Raw genomic sequence first — 13,468 nt, 5'->3', positions numbered from 1 at the left:
CCAAGAACTTCCAGGGTCGATTTCCTTTAGGATGGACTGGTTGGATCTCCTTGCTGTCCAAGGGACTCTCAAGAGTCTTCTCCAGCACCACAGTTCGAAAGCATCAATTACTGGTGCTCAGCCTTGTTATGCTCCAACTCTCATGTCCGTGAACGAGGTTTGACTAGATGGACCTTTGTCGGCAAAGTGATGTCTCTGCTTTTTAATATTCTGTCTAGGTTGGTCATAGCTTTTCTTCCATGGAGCATGTGTCTTTTAATTTCATGTCTGTAGTCACCATCTGCAGTGATTTTGGAGCCCAGGAAAATAAAGTCTGTCACTGTTTCCACTTTTACCCCACCTGTTCATCATGAAGTGATGGGACTGGATGCCATGATCTTAATTTTTTGAATGTTGAATTTTTTGTTTTTGTTTTTTACTTTATTTTACTTTACAATACTGTATTGGTTTTGCCATACATCAACATGAATCCGCCACGGGTGTACGTGAGTTCCCAATCCTGAACCCCCCTCGCACCCCCCTCCCTATACCATCTCTCTGGGTCATCCCAGTGCACCAGCCCCAAGCATCCTGTATCCTGCATTGAACCTAGACTGGCGATTAAGCCAGCTTTTTCACTCTCCTCTTTCACCCTCATCAAGAGGCTCTTTAGTTCCTCTTTAGTTTCTGCCTTTGGGTGGTGCGTGTCATCTGCATGTCTAAAGTTGTTGATGTTTCTCCCAGCAATCTTGATTCCAGCTTGGGAGTCATCCAGCCCAGCGTTTTGCATGGTGCACTCTGCATGGAAGTTAAATAAGCCAGGTGACAGGCTATTGCCTTGATGCACGCCTTTCCCTATTTTGTCCAGCCACTTGTTCCATGTCCAATTCTAACTGCTGCTCTGTGAAGTTAGGAGCAAGCTGAGTATACTACTGTCAAAACCTCCGTGCGCTAGGTGCTCAGCCTGCAGCCCACCAGGGTCCTCTGTCCCTGGGATTTCTCAGGCAAGCATACTGGAGTGGGTGCCGTTTCTTGCTCTTGGCGAGGCTCCTCTCCCTGGGCCTGGCTTTCCTCGGTGTGTGCATGCAGAGAGACATCGCTGGTCTCCTCTCTTATGGGCCCCTGTCTCCTGATGAGGCTCCACCCCCACGACCCCATCTGAAACCAATGCGATGTGCTGTGCTAAGTTGCTCAGTCGTGTCCAACTCTCTGCGACCCTGTGGACTATCGCCCACCAGGCTCCTCCGTCCACAGGATTCTCCAGGCAAGCAGACTGGAGTGGGGTGCCGTTCCCTTCTCCAGGGGGATCTTCCTGACCCAGGGATCGAAACTGCATCTCTTACGTCTCCTGCATTGGCAGGCGGGTTCTTTTCCACTCGGACGCCCTGGGAAGCCCCATCTAAACCTGGTTGCCTCTAAAAGGCCCACCTCCAAATACCACCACATTGTAGGTTAGGGCTCCATTATATAAACTTTGAGGAGAAGCACAAACGTCCATAGCAAAGAGTTACACGGGTGTGAAAGGAAATCATGAAATGATCACTGTTTGCAGGTGGCCGCTCATCTGCGTAGAACAGCCAACCAAAAATCGATAGACAAATAACAGACCCAGCATGGCTTCCCCGAGGCGCAGTGAGGAGCAGTGGGCCAGGCCGCCCGCGCAGCAATGCAGGTCCTAAAGCGCAGCCGGAGTGGATGAGAACCGGCTCGAGACGCACAGCACCGCAGCGTTAATGCCGGGAGTGCAGAGAGGCAGGAAACAGAGCGGGGAGCTCGCCCGAGGGAGGCTGTGGTTGGGTGGGGGGAGTCCTCTGAGGTCCTGACATCCCTCCCTGGGAACCCGAAAGTGTCCCCCCTCCAGAAAACAAAACCCTGCGCTCTTCCCATCCAGGCCTTTGGACTGTGGGCAAGCGATTTTGTCTCTGGGCCTCCGCCTTCCCCTCTGTAAAGTGGGGATGATCCCGGTTGCAGCCTTCCAGGGCTGTGGGTGGATTCCATGTGATAATGCGGAGGAAAGGCTCAGCTCGTGCTCAGTGTGCGTGGCTGAGAGTAACTATTTACTAATAAATGAGTAATTGAACAGCCCCCCCCACCCCCACCCCAGTGCCAAGCTCCACTGCAGGGCCTGCCTGCCGGCTGCCTCCCAGCCTCCAGCTCCATCAAGGGTTAATGAGCTTGGCTGGCTGCTGGAAGCAGGACTGAAGCTCCAGCCCAGCATCGCTCCCTATCTGTGAGCCATCTCCTCCCGCCCCCAGCTCAGCCTGCGGAAATGAAAGCCCCTCTAGACTAGACTCCTCTGCAGGCTGCATTACAATGACTTGCCCCACTGGGGAAAGGGGGGTAGACCCTCCACTGTTTCCTCAGTTCTGGGGCTTCAGGGACAGGGGAGCTGCCCGGAGCTGTCAGCTCACATGTGGGAGAGAAATGGGGTCTTTCCGTTCCTGGCCCTGTGGGGCTGGAGGAAAGTGAAATAGGATGAGGGGAACAGGGAGCGAGTGCTGGTAGGCTGGGGAGGACCCAGTGGGCACGGGCCCCGGCCCTCAGAGTCTCAGCGACCAGCACATCCTGCTGGGGACCTGCAGGTGATGACCCATGAGTGAGCTGTGAAATCCATTTACGGGGCTGTGATCCGCATTTTCAAAAAGAGCTGGGATAGGAAACAGGGTTCATAGTGGCTAGTGAAGCCACAAGCTTTATCTCAGTCACCTCGAGTGTAGGGGTCAGAAGCCCAGGCCCAGCCCGGGCCTGTGACCGCGAACACGTCGCGCCACCTTCCGGCCTCGGTTTCCCTGTCTGTCCCACGCCTCCGTCGTTGGGAGAAACGCAGGAGGAGCTCTGGAGCGCTCAGGTGCCCTGCAGCCACCACGGCTGTGGGCTCTTTGTCCTCACTGGGTAAAACCTTTCTTCCCTGGGAGATGAGTCACAAAAAGTTGAAAGCCACTGGATTTGAGGACTGGGGACAGGACCCGCCTACAATGAGAATTGGGGTGCAGGCTTGAGCAGGGGGGCTGCTCATAGCAAAGAGCAGAGACGGTTTCTTGGGGGAAAAGGACAAGCCAGAGTTCCCAGAGGCAGGCCCGTGTGTGCACAGCGCTCCACAGCCCGATCAGAAGCCCCCACCGTTTGGTCTTCGAATTAATGAACGCTTGTTTCAGACTCTGCACTAGGAGGGGTCCTCATGTGCCCCCATTCAGGCGTGACATTAGAGCCAGAAGGAAGGGACTCTGTTTCTAATTTTTTTTTTAAAGATAAGCTTTATTTTTTAGAGCAGTTTTAGGTTCACAGCAAAACTGAACAGAAAGCAGACAGTTCCCATTTACTCCCAACTCCCTCCCAGTCCCCACCACACCCGCAGGCACAGCCTTCCTCCCCATCAACGCTGCACCCTCCCCAACCCCACGACCCCCACACCCCAGAGTGGTGTACTTGTTACAACTGGTGAACCTGCACTGCCACACCTGTATCACACAAGCCAGTAGTTTACATTGGGGTTCACTCTCAGCGATGTACATTCTGTGGGTTTGGACGACGATGTAATGATGCTGACTCCACCATTATAGTATCACAGAGTAGTTTCACAGAGCACCCTCTGTGCTCCTTGCCCTCGAGCCTCAAATCCGCGGTTTTTTCCTTTCCAGAATGTCATGTGGTTGGAATCATACAGTTTGTAACATTTTCAGATTGGCTGCTTTCACTTAATCATGAGCTTTTAGGGTTTGTCCCTGTCTTTTCGTAGCTTGGTAGCTCATTTCTCTTTGTTGTTGTCACTAAGTCCTGTCCGACTCTGTGACCCCATGGACTGCAGCATGCCAGGCTTCCCTGTCCATCACCTTCTCCCGGAGTTGACTCAAACCAATTGAGTCCATTGAGTCGGTGATGCCATCCAACCATCTCACCCTCTGTCGTCCCCTTCTCCTCCCGCCTTCAGTCTTTCCCAGCATCAGGGTCTTTTCCAGTGAGTCAGCTCTTCCTATCAGGTGGCCAAAGTATTGGAGCTTCAACTTCAGTATCAGTCCTTCCAACGAATATTCAGGATTGATTTCCTTCAGGATGGACTGGTTGGATCTCCTTGCAGTCCAAGGGACTCTCCAGAGTCTTCTCCAACAGCACAGTTCAAAAGCATCACTTCTTCAGCGCTTCACTTCATTTTAGCACAGAATAATATGTCGTCAGCTGGATGGGCCACAGTTTATTCATCCACGCACTGAAGGACATCTTAGTTGCTTCCAAGCTTGGGCAGCTATGAGCAATAAAGCTGCTGAAATATCCATGTGCAGGTTTTCATTTATGTTTTGAAAACAGTTTTTCAACTCATTTGTGTAAACACCGAGGAAGGCGATTGCTAAGTCACACGGTAAAAGTGTGTTCAGTTCTGTAGGAAACCACCACCTGTCTTACAAAGTGGTGAAGCACTTTGCACTCCCACCAGCAAGGAGCTGGCTGCTCCTGTCGCTCCGCGTTGGGGGTGTCAGCGCCCCGATTTGGGCCGTTCTAACAGGGCGCAGTATTCTCTCGTTGTTGTTTTAACTTGCTCTTTCATCATGGCGTATGAGCTTGGGCACCTCTTCATATGCTTACTCGCCATCTGCGTATCTTTTTTGGTGAGGTGTCGATTTAGAAGTGTCACCTCTATTTTTCCCTGCTTTTGCCATTTTATCTAGTTTTGACCGCTGGGTGTCTGTTGCTGTGCTCGGGTTTTCTCTAGTTGCGGCAAGCGGGGGCTACACTCTGGTTGTGGGGCGGGGGCCGCCCGTGGCAGTGGCTCCTCCCGTCGCAGGGCACAGATTCTGCCGTGCAGGCTCCAGTAGTTGCAGCAGGGGGCTCCGTGGTGGTGGCTCGCAGGCTCTGAGGCGTGGGCTCGGAGGATGTGGGGCATGGACTCAGCTGCTCTGTGGCAGCTGGGATCTTTCCAGACCAGGGATCAAGCCCCTGTGTCCTCCATTGCAAGACGGACTTCTAACCACTGGACCACCAGGAAAGCCCCTGTTGCCCATTATTCAATCAGGTTGTCGATTTGTTGTTACGTTTTAAGGGTTGTTTGCGTTTTCTGAATCACTCTTTTTTAGGTGTCTTTTGCAAATGTTTTTCTCCCAGTGTCCCTTTTCATTGCCTTGACACAGTCTTTTGCAGAGTGAACGTTTTTAATTTGAGTGAAACCTAGCCTATCAGTTATTTCTTTCAGGAATGGTGCCTTTTGTGTTGTATCTAGAAAGATATCACCGTACCCAGGGTCTTTCCGGTCTTCCGCTCTGTTACCTTCTAGGAGTTTTATAGTTGGCAGTTTATATTCAGGTCGGTCACCCATGGTGAGTTAATTCCTTTTTTAATGTTTGTTTTTGTGTATTTATGTATTTGGCTGCACTGGGTCTTACTGGTGGCACGTGGGATCTTTAGTTTGCGTTGTGGTGTGTGTGTGAAATTTGGTTCCGTGACCAGGGATTGCACCCAGGCCCCCTGCACTGGGCACTGGGAGCTCAAGCCTAAGCCACTGGGCCATCAGGGAAGTGCCCATTTTGAGTTAATTCCTGTAGAAGGGTGTGAGGTCTCCGTCTAGTTGGGTTTTTTGCGTGTAGATGTCCAGTTGTCCCAGCACCGTTTGTGGAAGAGACTGTCTTTCCCCCATTGTGCTGCTTCGCTCTTTTGTCAAGGGTCAGTTGATTATATCTTTGTGGGTCTGTTCCGGGCTCTCTTTCTGTTGCACCCATCTGTCTGTTCTTTTGCCAGTACCTTCCTGTCTTGATCTGAGTAGCTTTAGAGTAACTAAGTGTTGACCTCAGGTAGTATCTCTGACTTCACTTTTCTAGCCTCTCCATTTTTTAGAAGCGGAAATTGAAACTCCGAAAAGTTAAAAAACTTTTGCCCAAAGTTGCACAGTAAACGGCAGAGCCAGGATTTGGACTCAAGCCTTTTGAATACAAAGTTTGTGCTTAGGACAGAGATTCAGTTCAGTTCAGTTCAGTCGCTCAGTCGTGTCCGACTCTTTGCGACCCCATGAATCGCAGCACGGCAGGACTCCTGTCCATCACCAGCTCCTGGAGTTCACCCAAACTCATGGCCATCGAGTCGGTGATGCTATCCAACCGTCTCATCCTCTGTCGTCCCTTTCTCCTCCTGCCCCCAATCCCTCCCAGCATCAGAGTCTTTTCCATTGAGTCAACTCTTCACATGAGATTAAAATGCTGAAAAAATAAAAAATAAATAAATAAAATGCTGGAAATGGGAAAAGAGACTCAGGGGGAAAGAGGCAAAAAAAAAAAAAAAAAAAAGAGGGAAGGAGAGGAGAATGTCAGAAGAATAAGAAGCAACAATTTTCCCCAGAAATCCTAACGTGAGTCCCTCCTCGTCTAGTGCTGGGAAGAACACTCTGGGGGCGAGGAGGAGTCTGGGAGAGTGTGCATGTGTTTTGAAGATGAAGCCAACAGGATTTTCTAACAGGCTGGGTTTGGGCTGCAGAGAGGAGAAGGGGATTCGGTGTGACTCCAGTGTTCTGGAAGGATGGAGGTGCCGTTCCAGTGGAGAGGCTGCCTGGGGGCGAGGGTGAGGGACCGTGCCCTATAGCCGCCCAGGGGAATGGGCTGTTGCCTCCTCTCCCAGGTCCAGTGGCGTGCGTCACCTCTGCAGGTGAAGAGGGAGCAAGGGGACCCCTCCGCTCAGGAGGAGCTCTCAGGAGACGTGCGGCACTGGAGCTGCAGGCTGTAAAGGAGGTTCTGAGAGCTGGGGTGTGCTCAGATCCTGGGGTCTCCCAGCCTGAGGTCTGGGACCCTTCCCCTAAGCTGGCCTGCTGGTCACGTGGGGTGGGAGTTCAGGAGGGGACTCCCTGAGGAAGATTGGAGTCCTCACCTCCCTAGTGCTTTCAAGGACGCTTCTCAGCTGTGTCACCAGCTGTAAGCAGTTTATTTTGGGTCAAAGCACAGAGGGAGAAAGCAACTCCTTCCTTCCCGTTCCCGCCCTCCCATTACAACAACAGTCTCCAGTGGGCGACCCCATCTTTAACACTTCTGTCACACTTGCTTCTCCCTTCTTAACCAAGAGACTTTGGCCTGAAGCTCAAGGTCTTTGCAAGCAACAGTGTTTGGCTAGAATTTAACAGGGTCACTCTACATTCCGTCTCCGCAGTCTGCGGTGACCTCGTATGAATGGCAAATCAAACAGCGATCAAAGTTTCTCTTCATTCCATCTAAGTTGAAAATGTGAATGGGTCTACTAAATAGAGATTTGATAAATAAATGTGGCGAACATCTTGGCGGTGGTGCGTCGCTCTTCACCTGTTGGGGCAGGTCCCTTAGTTGGGGCGTGTGTAGGGTGGCTGAGAGGTTTGTCATTGAGAGTGTCTGGGGCACCCGCTGAGTCTGCCTCCGTCTGGGACACTTGTGCCCTTCTCATTCCCTGGCCATTTCCTCTAGGAAGTGGGATCCAGCCTTTCCTCCCGGCCCTCCAATCTCAGCGGGCTCTTCTCCATCCGAGAACCTTGGGTTGGTGTCCTGCGGTCCCCAGTCCACTGGGGGGCGTCTCCACGAGGCCCAACCTGCCCACGCCTGCACTGACCTCACGCCGGCCACCCGATCCTGCGTTAGGGCTCAGAAGCCAGGGCTTCCTGCGTCGCAGCGCTGTCTGTTTGCCCTCTGCCCCTCAGGAGCCCCGGGACACAGGGGCCAACCCTGAGAGGTGACGGGGCTGCGAGGTGGCCGGGCAGGTGATCCAGGGTGGCACAGTGATAGCAGTGCCAGGCTGGGCTCCCAGGCCCCATGAAAGGGCCACATGGGAAAGGGGGCAGGAGGAAGCAGGGCTTCACAGGGCGGAGGGCTCGGAACGGGGCCTCTTGCCAGCCCTGCAGCTGCCCCACCACACATCTAGCCTGTTAAGACCCAAACCAGGTCCCCAGGCGCTGGGGACTTACTGGGAGTCACAGAGAGGGTCGTGCCTGGGGCGTAGGGCTGCCATTTCTGGCCTCTGAAAGCTGAGGGCTCTGCTCAAAATCCCTTGATATTCGTCATTTTTTTTTTCACATTTACTCTGCATCAGGCACTATTCTGAGCAACTTCCAGGTATTAACGTACTTACTTCTCCTGATAACCCTGTGATACAGGTGCTTTTATGATTCCCCTTTTGACGATAGGGACACCGAGGCACCGTGAGGCAAAAAACCTCACCAGAGATCTCATAGCAGGTCTGCGGCGGAGCCGGAAATCAAAGCCAGAGAGTTTGGCTTCCCCACTTGTCAAAAGTCACAGGTCAGGGACTTTCCCAGCAGTGAGGAATCTGCCTTGCAGCTCAGGGGCCACAGATTCGATCCCTGATCGGGGAACTAAGACCCCGCATGCTGCAAGGCGACTGAGCCCGTGCACGCCTCCTACTGAGCCTGCACGCCGCAGTGAAAGATCCCCAGCACTGCAACTAAGACCCAACACAGCCAAACAAATAAGCGTCTAAAAAAGAAAAGGCGCGAGCCACGCTGTGGCCTCCACTCCTGCTAGAACCTCCAAGGCCGCTGGTGCAGAAGGGTCAAGGCCAGAGCTCCAGAGATTGGAAGGGCCCTGGTCTCCCTGCCTCCCACCCAGCCCATCACCCCTTGAGAGCCTCCCTGGTGAGAGCCATGCCCCCTCTGCTTGCATACCCCCAGAGGAGAGGGGCTTACCCCTCCTGGTCGCCCGGGGCCCCCTGCTCCACTCCGCCTGAGACCTGTGAATCCAGGGCTGGCTGTGGTCTCACACTGCCTTGTGCGCCCCAGCCCTGCCCACTGCCCTGCTCTGGGACAGCCCAGAGGGGGCCTCTCTGACTGCTGCAGAACCAAGAGGCTCCTCTGAACCCCAAGGTCTGTGACTCTGGCCCGAGAGGCTCCAAGGATGAAATTATCATGGGCTGCGGCCACCTGTCTGTGTGTACGTTCCAGGCGGTGGGCTCCACTTCCACTCAGCCTCCCCCCGACTTTGCCCCCACAGCGAGGCCAGCCTGGTGCACTGTTTCCAGGGTCCGGCTCTTTTAAATTTAGCTGCAGGAAAAAGCAGTTTGTGTGGGCCTGGACCGCGGAGACAATCAGCAACAGGAAAAAGTCATCCGAGGGGAGTTTTCAGTGAATTATGGATGCATTGTCCCTGCGCCCAAGGAGCCGGGGTTGCTAGTCCAGCCTCGCTGACCCAGCCCAGGCCTCAGGGGCCAAACACTGCCTGAGCTGCGTCAGGACAACACAATGTAAGCGTCTAAAGGCCAAGGGGAAAAAAAAAAATAGAGCAGAGGAAGAAAAATACTGGAAATTCCCTGTGTCGCAGTGATGGAAGAGCCTTTCTTGAAAATCAACAGCTAGGGAAAGGTTGCTGCCCGCCCAGGCCGGGGGCCTCGGGGGCGGGAGGAAGTCGAAAACGATATTCTGAGATATTTTCAGTCTGGTGTGATGCCCGTGGATTTTCCAAAACATGAGGACCTCATGCTGGGGGGAGAGTTGAGGTTGGACTGGAGTTGACTGGGGGTGGGGCCAGGCTCAAGATGGGCCAGGACGAGGACATAAACAGAAGCTGACCCAGTTGGAGCGTTCTGGTGTCCCAGCTGGCTGAGGTGCAGGCCCCTCGCAGACCTGGGAGCCCCAGGAGGTCTCCCATTGATCCAGAGGCCCTTCTGGATCTCACCTTGAGGAGAGGACCACACATGAATGCTGGGGTCCCCTGCACAGAAAGCTTGCTAGGTGGCCAGGCAGATTCTGCTTGCTCACCTCTTCTGATGGGGAGCTCACTACCTATGGTCAGCCTAACCCATTTCTGCACAACTCAGGCTGGGAGAAACAATAAAATTACTTTTGGAGGGGACATAGTGGTAAACAAAATAGATATAAACGTCTGCACTCAGAGAGCTTTGTGACCCCATGGACTACAGCACACCAGGCCTCCCTGTCCATCACCAGCTCCCGGTGTTTACCCAAACTCATGTCCATCAAGTCGGCGATGCCATCCCACCATCGCATCCTCTGTCTCCCCCTTCTCCTGCCTTCAGTCTTTCCCAGCATCAGGGTCTTTTCAAATGAGTCGGTTCTTCGCATCAGGTGGCCAAAGTATTGGAGTTTCCGCTTCAACATCAGTCCTTCCAATGAATATTCAGGACTGATCTCCTTTGGGACGAACTGGTTGGATTTCCTTGCAGTCCAAGGGACTCTCAAGAGTCTTCTCCAACACCACAGTTCAAAAATGTCAGTTCTTTGGCCCTCAGCTTGCTTTATAGTCCGACTCTCACATCCATACATGACTACTGGGAAAACCGTAGCCTTGACTAGACATGTTACCCCGGGATCAAACCCGCATTGCTCTCATCTCCCGCATCTGCAGGGGGGTCCTTTCCCGCTAGCGCCGCCTGAGAAACCTGGTAGACATCATAAGCGCTATGAGAAGGGACGTCCCTGGCGGCTCAGATGGTGAAGAGGCTGCCTGTAATGCAGGAGACCCAGGCTCGATCTCTGGGACAGGAAGATCCCCTGGAGAAGGAATTGGCTACCCACTGCAGAATTCTTGTGTGGGGAATTCAATGGACAGAGGAGCCTGGTGGGCTGCAGTCCATGGGGTGGCAAAGAGTGAGACACAGCTGAGCAACTAACACTTTCCCTTTTCACTCTCATGAGAAGGTAAATCATGGAAAGAAGCAGGAGGGGCTTGAGATACAATGTGAAAAAGAGAAAGTTAAAGAGAAAATTCCTCCTTCCTCTCAGCTGGGAGCAGCCTCACTCTGCCTGTGGGCCCATAGCCCGCCTGCTCCTTCCATCCTGGGACAGCCCCGCTCGGTTCGAGCTGAGCAGGGTCAGCCACTCATGCGGTGGGGGCTCTGGCCCCCTCTTCGCTCCTGTCCAGCAGCCCCGAGCTGAGTGCCTTCCCCAGAGGCAGGCACAGCGTTTTAAGCCCCCTCTCTCTCTGGGTGCACCTCTGTCCCCATTTAGCTGTTTTAGAAGCTGTGTCCCACTGTCACCTCCTCTTGAGCTGTGGCAACTCACCCTCACAGCAGCGGTGTCAGACTGACTGCCTGCCTCCTTGCTGGCACCGAGCAGCCAAGAAGCCCCACCTCCTTTGTCCAAGGTGCTGGGGGTTTGCAGACCCAAGAGTAAGAACTTGCATTTATTCAGAGTTGGATCACGTATGAGAAAAAAAAGAGTTAATAGTAACATACAGAGAGTGCCTGAAAACACACCACAAACATCAAGGAAGGAAAAACAGGCAAAGACTCTGATCAGGCCATTCTCTACAGAAATGCAAATGGCCAATAAAGCCGCTCCTCAGTCAGGCAGTGGTGGAGCCGCAAACAAAAAGAACAGTGAGGTGCCATTTCTGTCCCATCAGATCGGAAAACAATATTAAACATTGATGACCTCCAGAGCCAGCAAGGTGGGGGGCAGTCAAGCAGTTTCGACACTGCCGGTGGGAGTGTGAGTTGCCCCAATCTGTCGGGACAGTAATCTGCAGTTTCTATTAAAGTTTAAAATGTGTGTGCCCTTTGATCCAGCAATTCCACTTTGGAGAATTTATCCTGCAAAACCGTACAGACACATGAGGTGCTATGTCCAAGAATATTTGTTTTAAAACAACAAAAAAAGGCGTGCACTACGTGTTGATTAGTAGGGCAGTGCTTAAATGAATCCTGGGATATTCATTCTATAAAATGTTTGGCAGCCGTGTGTACGGGCCTGGAACTGCTTATTTACATTACTGGACAGAAAAACAAGTTGCCAAGTCAGGTACATGGCGTGATCTTATTTTTGTAAACATGTTTTGAAAGAGCTTGGAGTAAAATGGAAAGAACGCGTCAGCAAACGGCCAACACTGTTTACCCCCGCCCGGGGCCAGAGGGTCGAGAGGAGCCAGAGTACCGTCTTTATGTGGCTTCTGTATTGTTTTGACTCTCACAGTCAGTTTTTAGAGCTCTAATCGTTAAAGTAGTGAATATCAACGCTTTTTCTTTAAAAAAGCCATTTTGAGCGGTTCTTGCCATGTCGTCATAATGAACAAAGGATGGTAGGTCAGGAGGAGTAACCTGGTGGCCACGCCTCCACGGGCAGGAGTCCTCTGCTCACGGAGCCTCACCGGCTCCCCCGGCTCAGTTTCCCTCATCTGCCTTTTCCACTGTTCTGTGAACAGTGCTGGCTCCAGAAACTGTGCAGAAGGGACTGGGCTGGGTTTCCTGACCTGGGCGAAACGTGTGGGGACCAGGACAATACTCAGGTTCCCCCCGGGCATGCCAGCTCTGAGCAGTGGCAGAGGCTGCTGTGCAGAAAGGGATGCTGAGGCCATTTGCAGGCTCCGCTGGCCAGAGTGCTGGGACTGATGAGCAGTGTCTGCCCTTGTCCGGGGACTGGTGGACGGATGCTCCAGATACTGAGGCATCATGCCTGGCCTAGGCCCACGGTTCCCAACCTGGAACTAGCACAGAAGTCACAGGGGACCTTCATGTGCAGATTCAGGTCTGACAGGTCTGCGGCAGGGCCCAAGAGTCTGCATTCTAGCAAGCCCCGGGAGGTGTGGGGCTGCGGGTCTGAAGACCTTTGCACTGTCCATTCACGGCTACCTTCTCTTCTCCTTCAAGTTTTTTCACATATTTGCGAACAGAACTGAACACCCGCTCCCCACTGTCCAGCACTGTCCAGATACCCGTCACATCTCTGATCCTTGGAACAGCCCAGGTTATTATCATCTCCCTTGACAGACAAGAAACAGTAGGTCTGGGCGGGGAAAAACGTCACCCACGATCCCCCAGTCGCTGGTGGCAGATTGATCGCCCACCTCCCCCACTCCCAACCATCTTCCTGAAGCCAGAAACCAGCCAGAAAGACCCTGCTGCTCCCCAAAAACCCTCCGTCCCAGCCATAAATAAGGCCCCAGACTGGCGAGGTCCCTCCTCCTCCCTGAGCAACATTTCACAGCAGGCCCGGGCTGGGCAGCCGCGGAGGGAAGGGAGGCCTGTGGACAGCGTGAGTTATGGGCTCCGGGAAGCCCATTAGTCACCGAAGCGAGAGAAGTTAACTCGAGCTTATTAACTCTAAACGTTTATTATTCACATTGATCACCCGGCAGACAGCAGCTGCCACCCCAGCCAGGAGCCGGCCGTGCATTCTGATGGCAGGGTGGTGTTGCGGCTGAAGAGAGTCCCAAGTCCCCAGGAAAGGCAAGCAGAGAGCAGGCAGCCTCTGCTGCCCCTTGCAAGAGGCGGGAAGGGCTTCTCAGCACTGGCCTGTCACTCGTCCCCACACATCTCCCGGCCTGTGTTCTGGGCCAGGCGTGCACGTGTGACCCGTCTCCGCCGTCACAGGCTGCCCACTTGGTGAGCGAGGTGGGACAGCCTGGTGGTGGGTAGCCCAGCCTTATGGTCTCCCCGGTTTAATCTTCGGCTCCGCCGCTCAGCAGCAGGTGACCTTTCGTTTAAGTCCTGTGACTTTTCAGACGCTGCCATTTGTCATCTATAAAGTGGGGACACGCTCGTTCACTGGACGGATAATTTATTGAGTCCCTATGGACAGAAAGGCTCG

Source organism: Capra hircus, chromosome 22 (assembly GCF_001704415.2).
Source record: "Capra hircus breed San Clemente chromosome 22, ASM170441v1, whole genome shotgun sequence".
Classification (NCBI taxonomy): Eukaryota; Metazoa; Chordata; class Mammalia; order Artiodactyla; family Bovidae; genus Capra; species Capra hircus.
The sequence above is the reverse complement of the archived record's forward strand: the minus strand, read 5'-3'. Positions refer to the sequence as shown.